This window comes from Moschus berezovskii, chromosome 20 (genome assembly GCF_049115385.1).
Source record: "Moschus berezovskii isolate FMDL1 chromosome 20, NW_MosBer_1.0, whole genome shotgun sequence".
Taxonomy (NCBI): Eukaryota; Metazoa; Chordata; class Mammalia; order Artiodactyla; family Moschidae; genus Moschus; species Moschus berezovskii.
The window spans coordinates 41,231,369-41,253,922 of record NC_142479.1 but is presented as its reverse complement, the minus strand read 5'-3'; the positions used below and the strand labels follow the sequence as shown (position 1 = coordinate 41,253,922).

Here is a 22,554-nt window from a genome sequence, read left to right as displayed (position 1 = left end):
AATAGGGAACCGATACTCCTGCCGGTAGCTCCTACCCCCATCATGACAGCCAGTAAATGTCCCCAGACATTGCCAGATGTCCCCAGAATTGCCCCAGTTCAGAAACACAGGCTACATGAACCACCATGCTGTTTCCCTAGAAACTGGGGAAGAACTTCTCTGCTCTGTGATGAGAATGAGGCCGGGAGTGGGTGCACCCAGCACGATTGGCTGTATACCCAGCACGGTTCTCTCTGGGAGGAAGGGGCCGGTGGTGTAAAAGAGGGCAGAGGTAAGGCGTCCCAGGTAGCTCAGCTGGTAAAGGACCCACCTGCAATGTGGGAGACCTGGGTTCGATCCCTGGGTTAGGAAGATCCCCTGCAGGAGGGCATGGCAACCCACTCCAGAATTCTTGCCTGGAGAATCCCCACAGACAGAGGAGCCTGGGGGGCTACAGTGCATGGGGTCACACAGAGTCAGACATAGCTGAGCGACTAAGCACTGTGGGGGCCACGGCTGCTCCCCCTGACCCCTCCCCGAGGCTCCTGGTGCTGTCACCAGTGGCAGAGTATGCTTGTGCATATTTGTACAAAACTAGAAAAGAAGTTGAACTATTTTCAAGTGAACCATAAAAGAGAATATAAAAGCTCAGTAAACGTCAGCTGAAGCAGCCTTGCTTAGAGTCCTCGGTGAGGAGGAGCAGCACGCCGGCTGCCCCAGCACTGTGGGCGTTGTGGGCAGGGAGGAGAGGCCAGGGAGCCCAGCCCGTGCTGGGGGCCACCAAACCCAGGCTCTGGGCCAGACACTCAGACCCCGGTTTCCTTCTCCCCAACCCTGATGCTGTAATTCTGTTTATTTTGCCGACTACGAAGTCCATATGGTTCTGATTTTGCCTTTGTGATCCATCATCTCTGTGTGGCTTCGGAGCCAGGGTCCATGTGAAGTGGCTTTGAAGTTGTCCTTCTGGGGTAAGCGGGATGTGGTGCCTTTCCAGGGTTTGATTGGAGCGGTGCTCCAAGCGTTGAGAGTAGGAGGTGGGCGGCCAGGTCAGAAGGGAAGAGTGTTTGCAGAGCCTGCAGCGATGTGTGCAGCCCAGGGCCCCTCCCTGGTCCTCCCAACTCCTCCCAAGACTGAGGTCACAGTGACTCTTCCTTCCAGGCATCCCATCAGGACACATGACTCCATGTCAGTTAGAGCTGTGGCCCCTGCTTCTCCCTGCAAAGCAACAGCTGGCCTGAGGGCAGAATAAAGGCAGAGGCGGGGAGAGAGGGGAAAAAAGGAAGAGTCAGTGAGCAAGGAGGAGGTGGGAAAAGACGTTGTCTGCATCTGTACTTTAGACATTGAAGGGCCAGATGGATCTGTGATGGACTGACCTTCAGTTCAGTTCAGTCGCTCAGTCGTGTCCTAGTCTTTGCGACCCCATGAATCGCAGCACGCCAGGCCTCCCTGTCCATCACCAACTCCCGGAGTTCACCCAAACTCATGTGCATCGAGTCGGTGATGCCATCCAGCCATCTCATCCTCTGTGGTCCCCTTCTCCTGCTGCCCCCAGTCCCTCACAGCATCAGGGTCTTTTCCAGAGAGTCAGCTCTTCGCATGAGGTGGCCAAAGTATTGGAGTTTCAGCCTCAGCATCAGTCCTTCCAATGAACACCCAGGACTGGTCTCCTTTAGGATGGACTGGTTGGATCTCCTTGCAGTCCAAGGGACTCGCAAGAGTCTTCTCCAGCACCACAGTTCAAAAGCATCAACTCTTTGGTGCTCAGCTTTCTTCACAGTCCAACTCTCACATCCATACATGACCACTGGAAAAACCATAGCCTTGACTAGACGGACCTTTGTTGGCAAAGTAATGTCTTTGCTTTTTAATGTGCTATCTAGGCTGGTCATAGCTTTCCTTCCAAGGAATAAGCGTCTTTTAATTTCACAGCTGCAGTCAGCATCTGCAGTGATTTTGGAGTCCAAAAAAATAAAGTCTGATACTGTTTCCATTGTTTCCCCATCTATTTGCCATGAAGTGATGGGACCAGATGCCATGATCTTAGTTTTCTGAATGTTGAGCTTTAAGCCAACTTTTTCCACTGTCCTCTTTTCACTTTCATCAAGAGGCTTTTTAGTTCCTCTTTACTTTCTGCCATAAGGGTGGTGTCATCTCCATATCTGAGGTTATTGAACTCTCTCCCAGCAATCTTGATTCCAGCTTGTGCTTCTTCCAGCCCAGCGTTTCTCATGATGTACTCTGCATGTAAGTTCAATGAGCAGTGTGACAATATACAGCCTTGACGTACTCCTTTTCCTATTTGGAACCAGTCTGTTGTTCCATGTCCAGTTCTAACTGTTGCTTCCTGACCTGCGTATAGGTTTCTCAAGAGGCAGGTCAGGTGGTCTGGTATTCCCATCTCTTTCAGAATTTTCCACAGTTTATTGTGTATTGACTGGCCTTAGATGGATCTAATGGATATGTAGAGGCCAGTGGTCCCCAAATTTCAGCATGCATTGGAATCATTCACCCCAAAGGCTTGTCAGAAACAGACTGTGGGACCCCACCCCCAGAATTTCTGATTCAGGAGGGCTGGGTTGATGCCCCAAAGTTTCTACTTCTGATCAGATTCCCAGGTGACGCTGCTGCTCCTGGTCCAAGGTGGAGAACTGTTCGTCTAGAACAAGAAGAGGCTCTTTGTAATTAAAAGCAGTATCAGTAGCTAACAGTTCTCAGGACTGTACAGTTTATTGGTGGCCCCTCCCTTTTTAAAATTATAGTTTATTTATAAAAGATAATTTTCAGGTATACAACATACTGATTCAATATTTTTATAGATATAAATATTCCATTTGAAGTTAATACGAAATAATGGCCATATTTCCCTATGCTGTACACTATATCTTTGTTGCTTGGGAGGAGCCCACTGATGATCTGTTTGATAAGGAGACAGCATCATTGTCTGTGGTTTTTGGTTGTTTTTTTTTTTTTCTTTTTCAAGGTGAAAGTAACATGTATTTTAGTTTTTTCTAGACTATAAGATTGACCTTTTTAGGTATACAGTTCTGTGAATTTTAACACATAGTATGAAGTGAAGTGAAGTCGCTCAGTCGTGTCTGACTCTTTGCGACCCCGTGGACTGTAGCCTACCAGGCTTCTCTGTCCATGGGATTCAGGCAAGAACACTCGAGTGGGTTACCATTTCCTTCTCCAGGGGATCTTCCCGACCCAGGGATCGAACCCGGGTCTCCCGCATTGGAGGCAGACGCTTTAACCTCTGAGCCACCAGGGAAGTTATGTAATCACCACCTGAACCAGGATACAGAAGAGTTTCATCTCTCTAAGATCTTCTCTCCTAGCCTCCCTTTGCATTCATACCCTCTCTGACATAACCCTTTACGGGTCATCCATCCTTGTACAGTAGTTTTGTATTTTTGAGAATATCATACAAATGGAATCATACAGCAGGTAACCTTTAGAGACTGGCCTCTTAATATCTATGAGATGGGTCCAGATTGTGGCATATATCAGTAGTTTGTTCCTTTGTGTTGGTGAGTAATATTCCATTGCATGGATGTTCTATAGTTTGTTCTTTAGTACCTATTGAGATCCTTTGGGTTGTTGCCAGTTTGGGGTTCTTATGATAAATAAAGCTTCCATGAACATTTGTGTACAAGACTTGGTGTGGACCTGTATTTTAATTTCTTTGGGGTACATGCCTAGGAGTGGAATTGCCGGGTCATCTGGTAAGTATATGTTTAACTTTATAGGAAACTGCTGAGCTGCTCTCCAGAGTGGCATTCCCACCAGCAATGGATGAGATTTCCATTGCTCTGCATCCATGCCAGCACTTGATATTGTCCATCTTTTAAATTTTAGTCATTGCAGATCATGTCTGATTTTGAAATATGTAATCGAGTCTCATTAAGGCTCAGAGAGTTGTCTGAAGCCCCTCGGCTCTTGGTGGCTCCTTGAATAACAGAATCCATACCTTTTGACTTAATGGCTGTGAGTATCCTGGGTGGTGGCTATTGCTGAACAGCACTGGTGGAGGGTTATTCCACATGTCATACCAGGAACCAGGAGCTCTTGTGTGAGGTGGGGGCTGTAGAAATAGCAGGGCTTATGTGGCAGGGTTAAGGCATATGTCCAGGGACGAAGAAAACAAGGAAAGTAAAAAAAGGAAGTGAGAAAGGAGACAAGATGCACATCCTAGAATTGCAGAGGTAGGAGGGACTAAGCTGCTTCTCCAGTCCCTTATCCCCCCCCCCCTTATTTTTTCTTTTTAATTTTTATGGTGGCTCAGTGATAAAGAATCCACCTACCAATGCAGGAGACACAGGAGACTCGAGTTTGATCGCTGGGTCAGGAAGATCCCTGGAGGAGGAATTGACAACCCTCCAGCATTCTTGCCTGAAAAATCCCATGGATGGAGGAGCCTGGTGGGCTACATTACATGAGTCACAGAGAGTCAAATGCTACTGAGGACACACAGTGTGTGTCCTTATAGTGTTGTGGTAGTTTCTGGTGTACAGTAAAGTGAATCAGTTATACATATACATCTGTCTACTCTGTTTTATCCATACAGACCATTACAGAATATTGAGTAGGGTTCCCAGTGTTATACAATAGGTCCTTATTAGTTATCAATTTTACATATAGTAGTATGCCCCCTTATTTTTACACTGAGGCTCAGAGAGGGGAAGCTGCCTGCCACGTGTCACTCAGCTCAGTGGTGTCTCTTGATAGCGTGTGGCCGACAGGTGACAGAAGCCACCTTTGTTTCCAGAAGCTTCCTTGGGAGTAACACAGGCTGCTTCCCCTTGGTCTTAAGGTGTAGAGCTGCAGATGGACACACCTGGTCAGGGTCACCATACCCCTTCCGTGTCTTGGCCTCAGGTCTGTCTGGGTAAGGAGTTGGCTTCAAGAAGGAGCTTGTGCAGAGGGCCACGGCCACAGCTGAAAGCAGAGGGATGACTTCACAGGGAGGAGGTTGATGGAGGACCAGGCCCTTCTGCTTAGCTGTCCCACCCAGCCTCGTGGGGGAAACGGCGCAGCTGTCCTGGAAGGCTGTGGACATGCTTACCCGATTGCAGAATACTTACTTTCGTTTTGAATATCATTTGTTTGGTTGCCACGGCAACGTCAAGTCTCTATTTTAATGCTAACCTGCGTGGCTGCAACTTTCTATATATAAATGCTGCTTTGCACAGTGAATTAGCTGATGCCACAGGGAAGCAGCGGATGTGGAGACAGTGGCAGAAAATGACCAGTGGGTCAGCTTTGCAGGAGGAGGGTCTGCGGGGCTGAGGTGAGTGGGCACCCAGGGCGGTGCCACTGGTCTGTGGGGCAGATGCTCGAAGCTCATTGGAGCAAGGTGAGAGTGGAGCCGGGGAGGCAGCCCCCACACCTGCCACACCTGCGGGAAGCGCCTTCTTGGACGGCCTCCTGCTGGGTGGGGGCAGTGTGAGTCTTCAGTTTCCCCACAAATTCCCCGTTCCTCTTTCCTTCACTGAGTCTGGGCCACGGCGGGGGGGGACCTGAGGCTCCTGAAAGAGGAGCCAGCCCCTGGACAGGGTGGTGTCTGCAGTGAGCTGAGTGCTGCGTCAGTTTTCCTTGTTTTAACTTTGACTTGGTTCCCCTGTCTGGAACTTCGCCTCCTCTGTTTAGCCTTTTCTTCCTTCCCTGTTGGGGCTGGGTGGCTCCACATGGTGCAGGTAGAATAGTCAGGAGAAGCCTGGAAGGGCCCTTGGGAGTCAGCTGGTTCAACTCCCTCACCTCTAGATGAGGGTGAAGCCCAGAGAGGCACACGCTCTGCCCGTGTCACACAGCCGGCCAGAGAGACTGGGAAGGAACCAGGCCCCCCAGGATCTTCTAACTTGGGTACCCGTGCTTCCTGTGGGCACGTCTGTCATGGGGTCAGGATGGCTGAGGGTATACACACTAGGCTGCAAAGAGGGGGCCCATTACTCGGGGGTGCTCCTTTCTTAAGTCACAAGTTGGGGGGCATGTAAGGAACCCAGGATTACGTAACAGGATCAGAAGCCATTAAGGCTTCAGCAAAGAGCATGGAAGTTGGAGTCTGGAAAGCTTGGATTCAGTGGATTCAGCCACTTCCCGTGTGACAGCTGTGTCCACTCTTCTGAGGCTGCATTTCCCCAGGGAGTGCGGGCATCTCTTCCCCAGCCCTGTGGTGGAGGGTCAGTGTCCCAGCTGGTGTGAACCTGTTGATGACAGCCCTGGGGCCCCGATGGGGGTACAGTGCCTCTGAGGACAAGGGGGTTGGAAACCACGAGCATCCACGCAGCTCCGTTCCCCGGTGACAGGGAGAGGCTGCCGCCAGCAGCAGAGGGCTTTGCTGGAGATTGGGTTTCGGGTATGCCTTGAAATGCACTACAATTTTATCATCATTTAGAAAGTGTCATCTGGGCACCCTCCTCCATGATATCAAACATTCAACTGATATTTTAAGTGCTCTAGATCCAAAGACTCGGACCCTGTTCTTTTTTTCTCTTTCTTTATTTTTCCTTGGCCGTACCATGTGGCTTGTGGGATCTTAGTTCCCAGTCAGGGATCAAACCCGGGCTTATAGCAGTGAAAGCACAGAGTCATAACCACTGGACAGCCAGGGAATTCCCAACTCTGTTCTTTTTATTATTTTTTAAAAAATTGTATTTGAGTATAGTTGCTTTACGATGTTGTGTTATTTTCTACTGTAGAGCAAAGCACCAACTCTGTTCTTGAAAAGAGGAAATGTGTGCAGTCGTAATCCTGGGTGCCCTCAAGTGGTGTACAGTCTGGGGCTAAGAGATTGGAAATGAAGAGCTTGCACGTCTCTCTGGGCAGCCCAGGAAAGTGCAAAATGAGGGAATCCCTTGCAGGAATTTATGATGGAGAGTGGGGAGTGGGTGTCAAGGGGGGAGTTTAGAAAGAGGAGCTGTCGAGCAGATAAAGCAGTGTTTCTTAAAGCAGGCATCACTAGCCACCCTGTGTCTATAACTGTATTAACGAACACGGAAAAGGGGAAAACAGCAGAGTGTGTTGCGTGTGGTACATGCAAGTATTGCTTCGTGAAACTTGTGCTTTGCATGTCTATTGGGTTGTGAAATAAAATGTGCTTGTTACTGTGGGTCAGACTTCCAAAACAGACCAAAAAATGGCAACTGCTGGCCTGGAGTGGTGACCCAGTGAGCCTGAAGTCTCCTGTGGGTGGCTGGGAGGGGATGTCCTTTTCAAGGAAGAGCTGGAAGAAAGAAGGATGGGCTCTCAGTGGGGAGAACCCCACGCAAGCATCGTCTTGAGAAGCTGGGGTGATGCAGTGGGCAGTTCAGACGGGGACAAGCAGGCCAGCTGGGAGGCATGAGGTCAGGGAACCAGAGGTGGCATCCCCTTCTCCCAGGACCTGAGGGCAGAGTTCCCTTTGGGCAGATTGAGAAGGATACCTGTGATCCTTTCCCGCTCCCCCTGCACCCTCCCCAGCGGTTCCAAAACACGCATTCCCCTGCCCCGGAACCTTGCAGAGCTCTGCATTGCTTACACGAGGAATGGATCCAGCCGTCCTCACCCCCAGGCACCATGCTCCAAGAGTGCTGGCTCCCCAGCTGATCAGTGTGTGTGATCCCATGGAGGAGGTGGATCTCTGCTCAGTGTGTGTGATCCCGTGGAGGAGGTGGATCTCTGTTCAGTGTGTGCGATCCCGTGGAGGAGGTGGGTCTCTGCTCAGTGTGTGTGATCCCGAGGAGGTGGATCTCTGCTCAGTGTGTGCGATCCCGTGGAGGAGGTGGATCTCTGCTCAGTGTGTGCGATCCCGTGGAGGAGGTGGGTCTCTGCTCAGTGTGTGCGATCCCGTGGAGGAGGTGGATCTCTGCTCAGTGTGTGCGATCCCGTGGAGGAGGTGGATCTCTGCTCAGTGTGTGCGATCCCGTGGAGGAGGTGGATCTCTGCTCAGTGTGTGCGATCCCGTGGAGGAGGTGGGTCTCTGCTCAGTGTGTGCGATCCCGTGGAGGAGGTGGATCTCTGCTCAGTGTGTGCGATCCCGTGGAGGAGGTGGGTCTCTGCTCAGTGTGTGCGATCCCGTGGAGGAGGTGGATCTCTGCTCAGTGTGTGCGATCCCGTGGAGGGGGTGGATCTCTGCTCAGTGTGTGCGATCCCGTGGAGGGGGTGGATCTCTGCTCAGTGTGTGCGATCCCGTGGAGGAGGTGGGTCTCTGCTCAGTGTGTGCGATCCCGTGGAGGAGGTGGATCTCTGCTCAGTGTGTGTGATCCCGTGGAGGAGGTGGGTCTCTGCTCAGTGTGTGCGATCCCGTGGAGGAGATGGGTCTCTGCTCAGTGTGTGCGATCCCGTGGAGGAGGTGGATCTCTGCTCACTCTAGCAGCTGTGTCATGCACCTTTATACCCGATGGATGTGCATCTGTCCTCCCCAAGGCTGTGCTACCGGTTCACTTTCTCCTCCTCCTGCTCCATTCTTGGCTTTGCCTCTGAACGCCTTCTCTGCCTCCCTGCCCAGCTGGTGGTGCCTGCCTCTCTCCTCAAGCTGTATATCAGCTTCCTTACTCACTACCTCCCCTTCCAAACCTTCTCACCAGCTGTTGAGGCACCATTTTTCCATAGACAGAGTAGCATGGAATGTCCAGGGTCCACCCTTCTGGTTCCCAAACCTCATCCCATGCCGCTCTTCCAAAGACGGATGGAGCCAGGCTGGGGTGCTCAGCTCTGGGTGAGGTTGAGCTGGTCACACGTTTCCAGCCCGTGGAAGCTGTGTCCTGATACCCCGGAAGCTGGTATTCCGTTCACCCGCCAGGTGTGTTAGTAGTAAGAGGGCTTAGCAAGAGGGTGACCAATACAGGGGTTTGTTGTTCAGTCACTCAGTGGTGTCTGACTCCCTTGCTGCCCCACAGACTGTAGCCAGCCAGGCTCCTCTGTCCATGGGATTTTTTTCCCAGGCAAGAATACTGGAGTGGGTTGCCATTTCCTCCTCCAGGGGATCTTCCAAACCCAGGGATGGAACTCGTCTCCTGCATTGCCAGGTGGATTCTTTACCACTGAGCCACCAGGGAAGCCCTAATACAGGGTAAAAGTGCTAATTATACCTTTAGTCTAGGATGGTGGTACTCAGTTGTTTAACACGAGGGCACCCTCTCTTCAAATGACTGTTTATGCCGGTCCATAACAATTAAAACCAGCAGCTGCACAATGGTGGCCAGTGGGAAAACTCAAGTGCAAAACTCCAGGGGCTTTTGCTGGTGGTTTTGTTTTTGTTTCTGCCCATGGTTTCATTTAAAAGTTTTTGAGTTGGTTACCAACCTCCAAAAATCTACAGATTTTATAGTAAGAATTCAAATCTCCAGCCTCTCTTGCAAAAAAAAAATTACTAGTTTTGACGACACTGAGCCCACTGTCCTGCATGGTGTCAATATGCTGCTGCTGATGACGGGTGTTCCAGTTTGACCCAGTCCCTACCCATCCCTATTGTCGCCAGCCCTGAAAGCTATAATGAAACAGTTGCCAGTATTTGTGTGATGTTTTTCTTAGGGTTCAGTTCAGTTCAGTCACTCAGTCATGTCCGACTCTTTGTGACCCTATGAATCGCAGCACGCCAGGCCTCCCTGTCCATCACCAACTCCCGGAGTTCACCCAAACTCATGTGCATCGAGTCGGTGATGCCATCCAGCCATCTCATTCTCTGTCGTCCCCTTCTTCTGCCCCCAATCCCTCCCAGCATCAGGGTCTTTTCCAGTGAATCAGCTCTTCGCATGAGGTGGCCAAAGTATTGGAGTTTCAACCTCAGCATTGGTCCTTCCAGTGAACACCCAGGACTGGTCTCCCTTAGGATGGACTGGTTGGATCTCCTTGCAGTCCAAGGGACTCGCAAGAGTCTTCTCCAGCACCACAGTTCAAAAGCATCAACTCTTTGGCGCTCAGCTTTCTTCACAGTCCAACTCTCACATTCATACATGACCACTGGAAAAACCGTAGCCTTGACTAGACGGACCTTTGTTGGCAAAGTAATATCTCTGCTTTTTAATGTGCTATCTAGGCTGGTCATAACTTTCCTTCCAAGGAGTAAGTGTCTTAATTTCATGGCTGCAGTCACCATCTGCAGTGATTTTGAAGCCCAAAAAAATAAAGTTAGGAAATATGAAATAGACCCTGCACCCATGTGTATGAAAAGAAGGAAAGTGAGAGGGCCAGTGGTTTCCAAGAAGGTACTAAAGAATCTTGGAGAAGGAAATGGCAGCCCACTCCAGTGTTCTTGCCAGGAGAATCCCAGGGACGGCAGAGCCTGTTGGGCTGCCGTCTGTGGGGTCGCACAGAGTCGGTCATGACTGAAGCGACTTAGCAGCAGCAGCAGCAGCAACTAAAGAATCTTATTTTGAAAGTGAATTTATCAGTCTCCTAAAGATGAATTTTTAAGGAATAGACTTAGAACAGGTGCTTTTTTTTTTTTTTGCCTTGGAATCAGTGGTTCTCAAAGTGTGATGCCTGAACTAGCAGTCGTATCCTTTAGGATTTTGTTCAGAAATGCAGGTAATTAATGGTGCTCCCCAGACCTGCTGATTCAGAAACGCTGAGGGTGGAGCCCAACAGTCTGTGTTATGATGGCCCTGCTGAATAAGCTGAAGGCTGAGGACCACTGCTCTGAGGCTCAGAGCACAGACAGCCTTCCAGCACCCTGTGTTGTCACTTTCCATCCTTTTAAGACCCAGAAGGGAGGAAAGGCAGGGATCCCTGACTGAAGAGAAGGAGTTGAAGGTTTCACCCGACGCCACTCCAGGCAGAGTTCTCTGCGTGTCTTGAGGGCAGGAGGGGTTCCTCTGGCTACAGAATCTCCACAAATCCCAGTTTCCTTTTGTCCAGCACTTCCATCTCTGCATCCCATTGTGGGCAATCGTGGTGAGGAACCCTGATGCCTTTGACCATCCTGGGGAGATGCATAGTCACTGGGCTGTCTTCCCAGGGAAGCAGCAGTGTGTGATTTCAACAAACAAGGCCCAGGAATGAATGACATGGCGAGGGCCCAGATTGGCTGAAACTTATCATAGATGACTAGGCATTCGCAGGCTGGGAGTCCTTAGGTGGAAATGTTAATAATATACCAGTTCTTTTAACACTCAGAGGTACAAGCCCATCACAGATGTCTATTTCAGCTCTCTCCTCAGTAACTCAGGCTGCTGTCATCATAGCTAATCACTTGGCTTCTGTCCACTTTCTCTCTGGTTAAAGGCTTTAATGACTTCAGTGGACAGCCCAAGTGAGCCAAGAGAGTACATTTTTTCCCAAGTGCCTTTACTTGAAGGGCACTAGACCTGTGACATGCTTGTTTCAGAGACCCTGACTGAGCCATTGATGACTTCTTTGCCCCCGGCCCATTTTGTTCATTTGTGATTTGGGGGCCCCTGCAGCTTGTGGTATGTAAGAACCGAGCCCTCCCAGCATAAAATAGGTAAACACGTGGGCTGTGTGTCTGCCTCTGCCTTCTGCCTTCCTCTCTTCCCCCTTACCCTCCCTTTCATGGCCTGGTGACCCTGGAAAATTAAGAAACCCACTTTCTTAGTAGGCTGACAGTCCTACTCGGAGACTGAAGGAGCTCCACTGATTCAGCAGTACTTGTTGGGTGCATTTTCTTTGCCTGGGGACAGATTTGAGTAGGACTCTATTCATGTTCTCAGGAACCTCGGGTGAATAAGCCGTGACGACCACTCATCATCAATCCCTGAACAAGGCAGCCTTGGCAGTGATGAGAGGACCAGCCCAGGGGGAGGGAAGGTGGGGCTGGTGGGGTGGGGGTTGGGGGAGACATCTCCTGGGAGACAGCAAGAAGTGGGAAGGCTGGCCCCCCAGACAGAGCAAGATGCATCTCCGTGCTGGCTGGAGCATTGAGCCAGGATGAGCCTTAATTCATGGAGGAACCGGGGAGATGACTTGGGGTCAGGTGGGCGAGCATCCACCTTGAAGACAGGACACTGGGCTCAAACCAGTTCTGTGTCTTGTTAGTGGTAAGATCTTGGTTTATTTGCTTCTAAAATGAAAATGATTTGATGGTAAAATGAATACTTCTCTGCCAGGATTCTTGTAAAGGTCACATAAGCCACAATAGATATGTTACTGACCCACGATTGACAGCACTTAAGCAAGGAAGAGCTCCAGAGACGATAAGGACAAATGGTGAAGTGCAGACAGAGAGAATCGATTTTGCGGGGAAAGGAGACCTGGTCCTTTGTGCTCCTTGTTATCCATCGTGTGTGCTCAGTCATGTCTGACTCTTTGTGACCCCATGGACTGTAGCCCGCCAGGCTCCTCTGTCCATGGAATTTCCCAGGCAGGAATACTGGAATGAGTAGCCATTTCCTTCTCCAGGGCATCTTCCCGACCTAAGCTGGCATCTCCTCCATTGCAGGCGGATTCTTTACCACTCTGCCACCTGGGAAGCCCAACCTGTCTCATTTTTAGGAGCTTGAAGTCAGGGTTGGAAGCATTCTCTCCAGGTGTCCTGGCTGGTTTTCAACAATTCAAATGAAGATGCACGCGGGCGCCTTAGGGAAGGTTGCCAGGCCCTTGTGTAGGGCCTTGTGTAGGTGGGTTCACAGCTCTTGTACACGGCCGTGTCTGTTTCTTGATCTGGTTTGCTGGCGGTCACCAGCTTCCCAGGAACCCTGGTGATGTAGGTGTTTCCAGGCCCCACAGATTTTACTGGCCCTTTCTGCTGGTCCCCAAAATCCTAGTCTTGCCCCACGGGGCGTGCTGATTCCCTGTCACGTGCTGTTCCTCTTTCTCCTTCAGCGAGCTCGGTCTGTGTCAGGAAGGTCATATGGTATCACTCTGAGAGGTTAGCCTGCAAGCTGTGCAGCAGGAGTGACTCAGCGTTGGGGACCTCAGCTGATGAGTTTCCTAAAGGTTGCTCAGTGATTTCACCGGGATGGGACAGTATGGAAGCACAGCTGATACTTACAAAGTTTCCTCATCGTTTCGGCCCTCTTACTTCAGTCTTTACAAGAATTTTGTGCAGGGATGGTGGTATTTCCGTTTTTGCATGTGGAAAAGAAAAAGAGGTTCAAAGAGGTGAAGTGACTTGCCTGAGGTTATATGGCTGGTACACTATAGAACTTAAACTTGCACTTCCTCTGCCCTGGCTGAAGGGTAGAAGCTAGGTGTAAGGACAAGCAGAGGCATATCTGTGGGCATCCGAATGGTTTGTGGGGGTTGCCTCTTCTCTTTCTCATCTGTGTCCACAGCCCAGACGTCGTGCATAACCTTCTTTAGGGAGCCCCCGTCGCGGAGCGGAGGCTGTGGTTCCTCGAAGCCTCTGGAATCTTCCAGGCCTCGTTGTTGGAATGGAGCTTTGCATTTCAATGAGTGGAAAAAAAATAAGCCGAAGAGGCTTTGCCAAAAGGGAAAATCAAGTGCGTTTATGACTCCTCTTTGTGTGCACAGATGTTTCCTCCCGGGTCACCCCCCCTTTGCGGGGGCTCACTGGCCGCAAACAGATGGGAAGTGGCTCATGGTTGAACTGAGAGCCAGACTTGTTGGCAAAGGTCTTCTTGCATGGAGCCTTGTGGGGGTCATCCTGGGGAGGAGTCCTACGTGGGGTTTGGCTTCTGCCATGCCATCTGGCCGGACCTAGTTCTCCAGCCCTGATGGCAACATTAGCAGCAAGGCTTAGGGCCAAAGATCAAGGAGGAGGAGGCTTGGCGTCCAACCTAAGTCTGCCTCTGAGTCTCAGTTTCCCCATCTGTAAAATGGCAACATGAGATTAAGTGCTGTCTACAGTCCTTCTGATCTCTTAATTTTGTGTCAGCCCTGCATTGGTTGAGTAAGTTCTTTCCTGTCGCTCGTTTTGTCTTAGTTCATTTTCTTAAAAATAAAGACACCCTCCCCCCCAAATCTCCCTGTCATTTGAAAGATAACACTATGAACCCTAATCTGATAAGTAGTTTTCGTTCTAGGGGATGGCAAATGAGGTGGGACATGTCAAGGGGGATTTTATTAGCAAATGTTATCTAAATAGTTTGTATTCCCTGGTGGCTCAGTGGTAAAGAACCTGCCTGTCAATGTAGGAAGTTCGAGTTTGATCCCTGGGTTGGAAAGATCTCCTGGAGAAGGAAATGACAACCCACTCCAGTATTCTTGCCTGGGAAATCCCATGGACAGGGGAGCCTGGCAGTCTGCAGTTCATGGGGTCGCAAAAGAGTCAGGTACGACTTAGCGACTAAAACAACAACAAGTGAGATGGAATATATCGAGGGAGATTTTATCAGCAAATATTGTCTAAATATTCTGCATAAGGCTATATGCATGCATTAACTCATAATGGAATCAGTTAAAGAGTTTTTTAAAATGCACTTAAAATGAATATGCTCATTATAGAAAACTTGGAAAATACAGAAATAAGAAAAAATAGTTAGCATTCTTTTCTGTTTTTTTTCTTTGCTGTGCATATTTGTCTACATAATTGGGATCATATGGTACATTTAACATTGTATATGCTGATTTGGGGGGAAAGGCACTATTTACAAATATATCTTTAAAGAGGAATTTTTAATTTTTAAAATTAAGAACTCAAAATTTTGAACGTGGTAAAATAAATTGCAACAGCCAGAGGAATCCCATAAAACAAAGAGAGCTTTTGTAACGTTTTCGTGTGTTTCCTTTGTGCTCTGCTTGGAGTTGGGGGGAGCGTTATTTTCCATAGTTGAGATCATGCTGCATACTCTCATTTCCAAAACTGGAACCACTCAGAGAAGATGATATAAAAGAGGGTTTTGATGGCAGAAAGCATTGGCTACTGGGGGGTTTATGAGTCTTTCCTGCTTAAGGGTGTGGAGGAAGATTTGGTTCATTCAGTGTGAGTTTTAAATGTGCAGAAGCTCATCACCCAAGTTCTCTGGCAGAGAAAATGGCTCCTGTGATGCTCCCACATCACTTGGACTGTGGTAGATGAAGAAACCATGACTCTTTGTTGGGTGTGTCTCCCAGCACAGCATCCACAAAGCTTCAGTAGCTCCCCCCGGCCATCAGCTTGTGCTTGGACAGAAAAGGTGGCATTAGTTACTGATGCGCCCCACACGTGGCCAGAGGCTTCGTCTGTACTGTCCTTAAAGGATGTTGCAGGAGAAACTTATATCATGGTTCCAGGATGGGAAGAAAGCCGCAGAGGAGGACCAAGGGAAATACTCGGTACCAAACCTCGCAGCTGGACAGTCCCCCAGACTGCACGGTTTGCTGGATTTCTGAGTTGGGGGGTGGTGCACTAAGAAATGCGTCTAGGAGGTTTCCCTGGTGATCCAGTGGTTAAGACTTCGCCTTCCAATGCAGAGGTGGAGGTTTGATCCCTGGTTGGGGAGCTGGAATCCCACATGCCTCGTGGCCAAAAAACCAAGGCATAAAACAGTAGCAGCGTTGTAACAAATTCAACAGACTTCCAAAATGGTCCACATTAAAAAAAAAAAAGCATTTATATGGTTATTCCCCTGGCAACACCTTCTTAATTTTGGTTTCTCTCTCAATGTCTAGAGAGTAAGTGGGTAGTGTCTTCAACTTGCATGTCTACAGGAACATTCCTGTTTCTTTAATGACAAATATTAATATAACTCAGCTGGATATGTACATCTTGGATGTCTTAACTTTTTGGACAGAAACATTTATAGCTCAGTCTTTTCCATCATTCAACAAATGTTTATTAGACACCCACAGGGATAAACAAAACCATGATCATGCCCATGAAACTTTGACTTTAGTAGGATGTGTCTTCTAGCACTTTCAGATGGTCCATGCCAGGCCCTGATGAGCTGTGAGCGAAACAAAGCCTTCCCCACATGGAGCTTTTTATTCTAGTGGGAAGTGTTTTCTAACTGCTAGTAGGAGCAGAGGAAAAGTCTGGAGAAGGACTGATTTCCTAAATAGCATTTCTCTTGTGCTTGTTGGTGTGCATGACTTTTTATTACATTTTATTATTTTTGTCATTGATTGTTGATTTTAATATATTTGTTCTGGTCTTTTACTACTTAAACCTGCATTGATTCATTATATCCTTGCTTTCTGTGCTTTTCAATTTTGGATGATCCCTTTAAGTTTGCTTTGCACTTTACGGATTTAATATTTTTATTTATCCACAGCTGCTAATGTGGCTTTAAATGAGCAGTTTTTATATAATCATTTCCTCATCCCTTTTCTTCGTTATGTCATCCTTTCTGGTTTGCCTGTTTTTTTCCATTACAGTTTTTCTGTTCCTCTGTAAGAGGTCACAGCTTCTTACATTCTAGCAGCTTCCTGCCTTTTTAAATTACTTTCTGAATTACTTTCTGAGATGTGCTCTTCCTTTGAGCCTTTGGGCTGGTGTTTCCTCACTCATTTCCCATGTGTTTCCCCTCCGTTTAAACTTTCTTAACCAGGCAGGATCTGTGCAGACTCTGCGTTATACCAACAGAGTACAGATCATCTGTCACAGGCTTTGGCACTCTGTAAACTTGGGGGAAGGTTGAATCCCTTTTCACATTTGCTCACCTGTAGGTTCAGTGATATCCTTACATCTCCCAGTCTGGTTCTTGTTCTCAGATTGGCGGTCACCTGCTGCATTGTTCCTCTACTGCCTGGTTCTCTGCTCTTCCGAATGGGTGGAGTGCGTGAGAAACCCATCCTGGCCCCCTCCCCGCACACTGCGGCCAGGGCACTCTCCAGACTTGACCTGTGGGATCCATACTTCTCCCAGTGACTGACACCCTCCCCCAGGCCCTGCACCCGGCTGCACTGCCTGCTGGCTCATTTTCCAGGCATCTCTGTGCCAAAACGGGTGGTGGAGAAGGAGGAGCAGCTCTCAGGCTGCTTCTGAGCCACAGGGGCTGGCTGTTCAGTGCTCGAATGGGCACAGATCCTGTGTTTCACATCAGGGCCCCAGAACGACAAGGGTGCCAAGTACATCTCAGATTAGACACAGAGCAGTGAAGGTGTGAAGGGCTGTTTCCCCTTTCACAATTAATCTGTGCTTTGTAAGATTTTAATCCTCCATTCACTCCACTGGCCTTAAAGGTTGTTGTTGTTCAGCCGCTGAGGTGAGGTCAGGTGTCAGCTGTCTGACTCTTTGCAACCCCATGAACTGTAGCACACCAGGTTTCCTGGTCCTTCACTGTCTCCCAGAGTTTGTTCAGACTCATGTCTGTTGAGTTGATGATGCCGTCCAACCATCTCATCCTCACCCTTCTTCTCCTGCCCTCAATCTTTCCAGCATCTGGGTCTTTTCCAGTGAGTCAGCTCTTCACATCAGGTGGCCACAGTATTGGAGCTTCAGCTTCAGCATCAGTCCTTCCAGTGATTATTCAGTGAAATTTCCTTTAGGATTGACTGGTTTGATCTCCTTGCAGACCAAAGGACTCTCAAGAGTATTCTCCAACACCACAGTTTGAAGACATCATTTCTTCGGTGCTCAGCCGTCATGGTCCAACTCTCACATCTGTACATGACTACTGGAAAGCCCATAACTTTGACTATACAGACCTTTGTCAGAAAAGTGATGTCTCTGCTTTTTAATACATCGTCTAGGTTTGTCATAGCTTTTCTTCCAAGGAGCAAGCATCTTAAAGGTTCTGGAGGATTTTTTCCCTGGATTCTGATTGCCACTATTTTTGGATTTTTCGTAGCTTGGGTGCGTTTTATCTTTTCCTCTTATTGCCACTTTAGCCCAAGGTTGACAGAGGTGTTCATGGGGCTCCTGCCGATGCCCCTTCCCAGGAAGTCCCCTGCATCCCTCCACTGTCCTCTTGGTCCTCCCTGTGGTGATTCAGGCCCACACAAGGGCCCTCATTCCTGCAGCTGTGGTTATGTGGTCCCTAAAGAGCTCCAGTTTGGTTTTCTGGGATTCAAAAAAGAACCTCCTAAACCACTGCCTGGATGCTGCGTACTAGTTTTACACACAGCCTGAGACTGTGTTTCTTCAACTGGGCTGCGTTTACAGCTAAGGATATACAAAATGATGTTATGATGATGATAAGTTTTCTCCTAAGAAAACTTAGGAGATAAGTTTTTAAGTTCCACTGATTTCACTGTGTAATATAAAAAAGAACCCAAACCCAATCAAATCCATGGTTTTTAGATAGTATTTCTTCGGGCCAGGCTAAATTCAGCTTCCACGTAAGTCTGTAAAAAAGCAGTTAAGGAGGGACTTCCATGGCAGTCCAGTGTCTAAGAATCCACCTTCCAATGCAGGGGACCAGGGTTCGATTCTTGGTCAGGGGAACTAAGATCCCACTTGTTGCAACTACTGAGCCCACAGGATCTAGAGCCCATCCTCCACAATAAGAAAAGCCTGCGTGCTGCAATGAAGACTCTGCAGCCAAAACACCACCACCCACCAATTAAGTAAATCATAGTGTAGCTGATGCATGATGATGGAAAAGATTTGACAGCAGAATGTGAGTGACTGAGGTCTGGGAGATGCTGAGTGGGGGATCCCATAGGTCTAGAACTGGATCTGTTAGGCGGCCTTTTAGACAAACCAGGGGCCATTTCTGATTATGTCCACCTGACCTGGGGACTCCTTTATGATGGGGATACATCTTCCTTACGAGAGGCCTTGGACCTCACCATGTTGAATGCAAGGAACTGGCTGCCAGTCACTTCACAGGAGCCATCGTGTGGCCAGGTAGGCTGGGCTGGCACTGTCTGCATACAGCCACATCCTCTTTCTTGGTTTCTTCTGAGCGACATCTCTCTGAATGCCTTCCCTCGCTTCCCTGTGCATCCTCAGGCTCACTGACACCTTGTGTGCCCGTGTTCAGATTTCCATGCCCACCTTACGTCCATATTCCTCTTTCTGAGATTAGCAGAGGAAATAACCTCTCTGTAGTCAGCAAGCGCTTTTTTCATTATCTCGCGTGGACACTTAACTGTATATTTCTTCTTAAGATCCCCTCCACGTCACTTCCTGTGACTCCGATTCTCAGCACCTGCATCCATTCATTCCCCATCATGTGAAGCACTGGGCTGGTTTGGAGGGGAAACAGATTAAGACCTGGGTTTTTTCCTTTGCCTTTAAGAGTCCTGAGAGAGGCCCATGGAGATAGAGGGCATGGAGGTGGGATGGATGCATTCTCCTGCTACTTGAACGCGATACCCCCTCTCCCACCCCAGTAGGTTCCCTTGAACATGCTTTCTACATGAACTCAGCATTGACCTGGAGCAGCAGTGCCCAGTCTTTTTGGCACCGAGTTTCCTGGAAGACAATTTTTCCACAGACTCGAGTAAGGAATGGTTTGGGGATGATTCAAGTGCCTTACATTTATTTCGCACTTCTGTTATTACATTGGCTCTACCTCAAATCATCAGGCTTTAGATCCTGGAGGTTGGGGACCCCTGACCTATAGGATTTCATCATCATCTCCATGCCGGTGCTCCAGTTCCATGTGCTGGACTCACCACGGCTGCCCAGTGATCACTTTGAACTCGGACGTGTCAACAACAGACTCCACCACAACCCCCCAAATGGCTCTTAATGGCTGGATCACTGGGCGACTGGTTCTAGCTTCCCTTGCTCCCTTTGGAGTCGACTTTTACTGTTTCTCCTTCCCCTGGCGTCTCATCAGTTACCGAAGCTTATTCTGCTTTTCTTACTTAGTGTCTTCCTGCTCTGGTCGAGCCCTTCTTTTCATCCCTGCTGTCCGGCAAATTCTGTATCTTCTGAGGAGCCGCCCCTCCGCCTCCCAGATGAAAGTGCTCTGCCCTCCTACGGATTCTGAAAGATCCTATTGTCCACCAGCTATCAGTTGGTGCTCCTCACAGACTCCTCTGTACGGTTCTTCTTCTTCTTTTTTTTTTTTTTTTAACACTTGTGTTTGTCTGTGGCTTATTACCTTCCAGATTTTTAGAAGTCAGGTCCTACATATAATACTGGCCCTCATCATCCACAGCATTCAGGAAGGGGTCGTTAGTAACTTGATTACTTATGACCTTGATTAGTTATTAGTTGCTTGATGGATCAGGTAGCCAAGGGGCTGCGTATGGGGTGGTGGTGGGGGTGTCTTTGAGACCCTGTACTGTAGAGACTCCACAGGCTGGTGAATAATTTCTCCCTTCATCACTCTGAAGCATTTAGAAAAAGTGAGTCATCACCATCCCCAGATGTTCTTTCTTATTAATTATCATTACAAGACAACACAGTTTGTCCAACGAGGGTCCTGCAGCAAATGTGGCCTATTTTGGTTGACAGCGTTCAGCTTGACTGAAACAAAGAATAATTACAGGAGGGTTGGTTGCATCTAACTCCATTCAACTTGGGGAAAATGAAGCTTGGTGAAAATGATCGTGGGTCTTTTTGCTTTGGGATCATGGGGCTCCATAGGTAGAGACATATTTTCAGGGACCAGAAGGAATTGAACAATTTGTGCTTTTTCACAGCCGACTGTAATGGTAGAGGACTATTCGTAAATTAAAAGAAACATGACTTCTGGATTGAATGCTAGGATAACCCCAAACAGGAAACCTATTAGAATGTGTATATGAGTAAATGTTAACTTGGGTGAATCCTAAAGACCAAAATCTCTGCAGAACTTTTATTTCTGCTCTATCTAGTTCAGGTCAGAGTAGATCAACCTCCTGGATTATAATGGTCCAGAAGGGCCCCTTGACTCCGGCTGGAGAACCACCATGATGGTGATTTCTGTGTTGCCTACGGCAAGGCATGATTGTCTGTAGTTGTATCAGCTCGTCTTTGTGGTGCAAGGTCAGAGCCACATTGGGGCTGAATGGCCAGAAAAGGGTCCCCTCTTTGCTGTTATAAAAACAAGAAGTCATGGGCTGTAAATTTTCCATTGCCATTTTAATTCCAGAAAACCAGAGGGCTGGCACTTCCCTGGTGGTCCAGTGGCTAAGAATCCACTTTCCAACATAGGGGGCCCAGGTTTGATCCCTGATCAGAGAACTAATCCCACATGCTGCAACAAGGAGTTTGCATGCTGCAACTAAAAATCCTGCATACTGCAATGAAGATCAAAGATCCTGAATGCCGAACCAAGCGCTGGTATGCTGGAGGGGGTTACCATGCCTTCCTCCAGGGGATCGTCCCATCCCAGGGATGAACCCAGGTCTCCTGCATTGCAGGCAGATTCTTTACCATCTGAGCCACCAGGGAAGCCCAGCCAAATAAATAATGTATTTAAAAAAATCAACCCCAGAGGGCTTGAAGGTAAGGGTCTTGGCTGTCTAGGTGCAAATGAAGTTTGCTGTCATCATCTCCTGGGTGGGAGCCCTTTTGCAGGAGCAGAAAAGGACCTTGCTTTGTATTCCAGTGCATGGCTGGTCCCACAGCTCAAGGTGTGGATTTGTGCCTGGTCTTCCCTCCCAGCCACAGAAAGGAGATAATCCAGCAGCCGGGGAGGACCCTCACCTCTGGATATGTGCTCACTTCTTTTAGGGGCTGGTTTGGGACCATTTTACAAATGTAGATATAAGCCTATGTATAGACTGCGCGCATGCGTGTGCTCGGTAGTGTCCGACTCTTTGCGACCCCATGGACTGTAGCCCGCCAGGCTCCTCTATCTAGGGGATGCTCCAGGCAAGAATACTGGAGTGGGTTGCCATTTCCTTCTCTGGGGAGAATCTTCCTGTCCCAGGGATTGAACCCAGGTCTCCAACATTGCAGGCAGATTCTTTACCATCTGAGCCACCAGGGAAGCCCAACAGGTATTATCTCATTGTGGTTTTAATTTGCATTTCCCTGTTTCCCTAATGACTAGAGATATGAATGTCATTTCACTCACTTACTGGCCATGTGTGTATCTTCTTTAGAGAAATATCCTTGTAAAGTCAGGTTGTTTGTTTTTTGTTGTTGAGTCTAAATTTTTGTGTCCAGGGAAGCTGCAGTGCTGACTCCTTCAGCCCCTGCTGATGATAACAACATCAACAGTAATAACTCACATCTCCCCCGCACTGTGCTAAGTATTTACATGGATTCTCTCCCCGTTTTAATCCTCACAAAAACCTTTTGGGAGAGGTACTCTCTCTCTTTTACAGTTGAAGGAACCGAAGCTTAGAGGTCTTGCCCTATGTGTCACAGCTAGTAAGCAGTGAACCAGAAAAGACATGACCTTGATCAGACTGTGTCCCTAGTCAATAGTACTGATGTCCTAGCCGCAACCAAGGGCTGGCATTGAAACCTTCCTAATTAGACACTTCATTCATGCCTTTGAGAGAAGAAGTGATAATTTATAGGAAACCACTTTCACACATTGGAGAAGGAAATGGCAACCCACTCCAGTGTTCTTGCCTGGAGAATCCCAGGGACGGGGGAGCCTGGTGGGCTGCCGTCTATGGGGTCACGCAGAGTCAGACACGACTGAAGTGACTTAGCAGCAGCAGCAGCACCCAGTCCTTCGGACCTCGGTCCCTCCGGAAAATCATATTTACTTAGATGTCAAGAATCAGTTTCTGAAATCCCTAAGATTTGCATCCAAAAGCGAACCCAGAAAGGCAGGGCACTTGTAAATGCTAAATCTTCAGCTGTTCCAAAAATCTTTGTAAGCAGAGTGACAGGATAGATTCACCAAGGTGCCAAGTCCTTGCCGAACTCATGTCGTCGTTGGAGACAGTGTTGCTTTCGGAGTCCAGCCCTTT

At 48.5% G+C, this 22,554-nt stretch overlaps 1 protein-coding gene across 7 annotated transcripts in view; it reads left to right on the top strand.

The window, feature by feature from the left end:
• The window catches only part of GAS7 (growth arrest specific 7), a 204,920-nt gene that overhangs the window by 88,720 nt on the left and 93,646 nt on the right, over nt 1-22,554 (top strand). The window contains exon 1 of one of the 7 annotated variants that reach the window (XM_055407100.2): nt 5,157-5,269. The exons of the other annotated variants lie outside the window; for them this stretch is intronic. The gene's annotated coding sequence lies outside the window, so the exon portion shown is untranslated. Of the gene's footprint in view, nt 1-5,156; nt 5,270-22,554 lie in introns of those variants that run through there. 7 annotated transcript variants of the gene reach the window in all.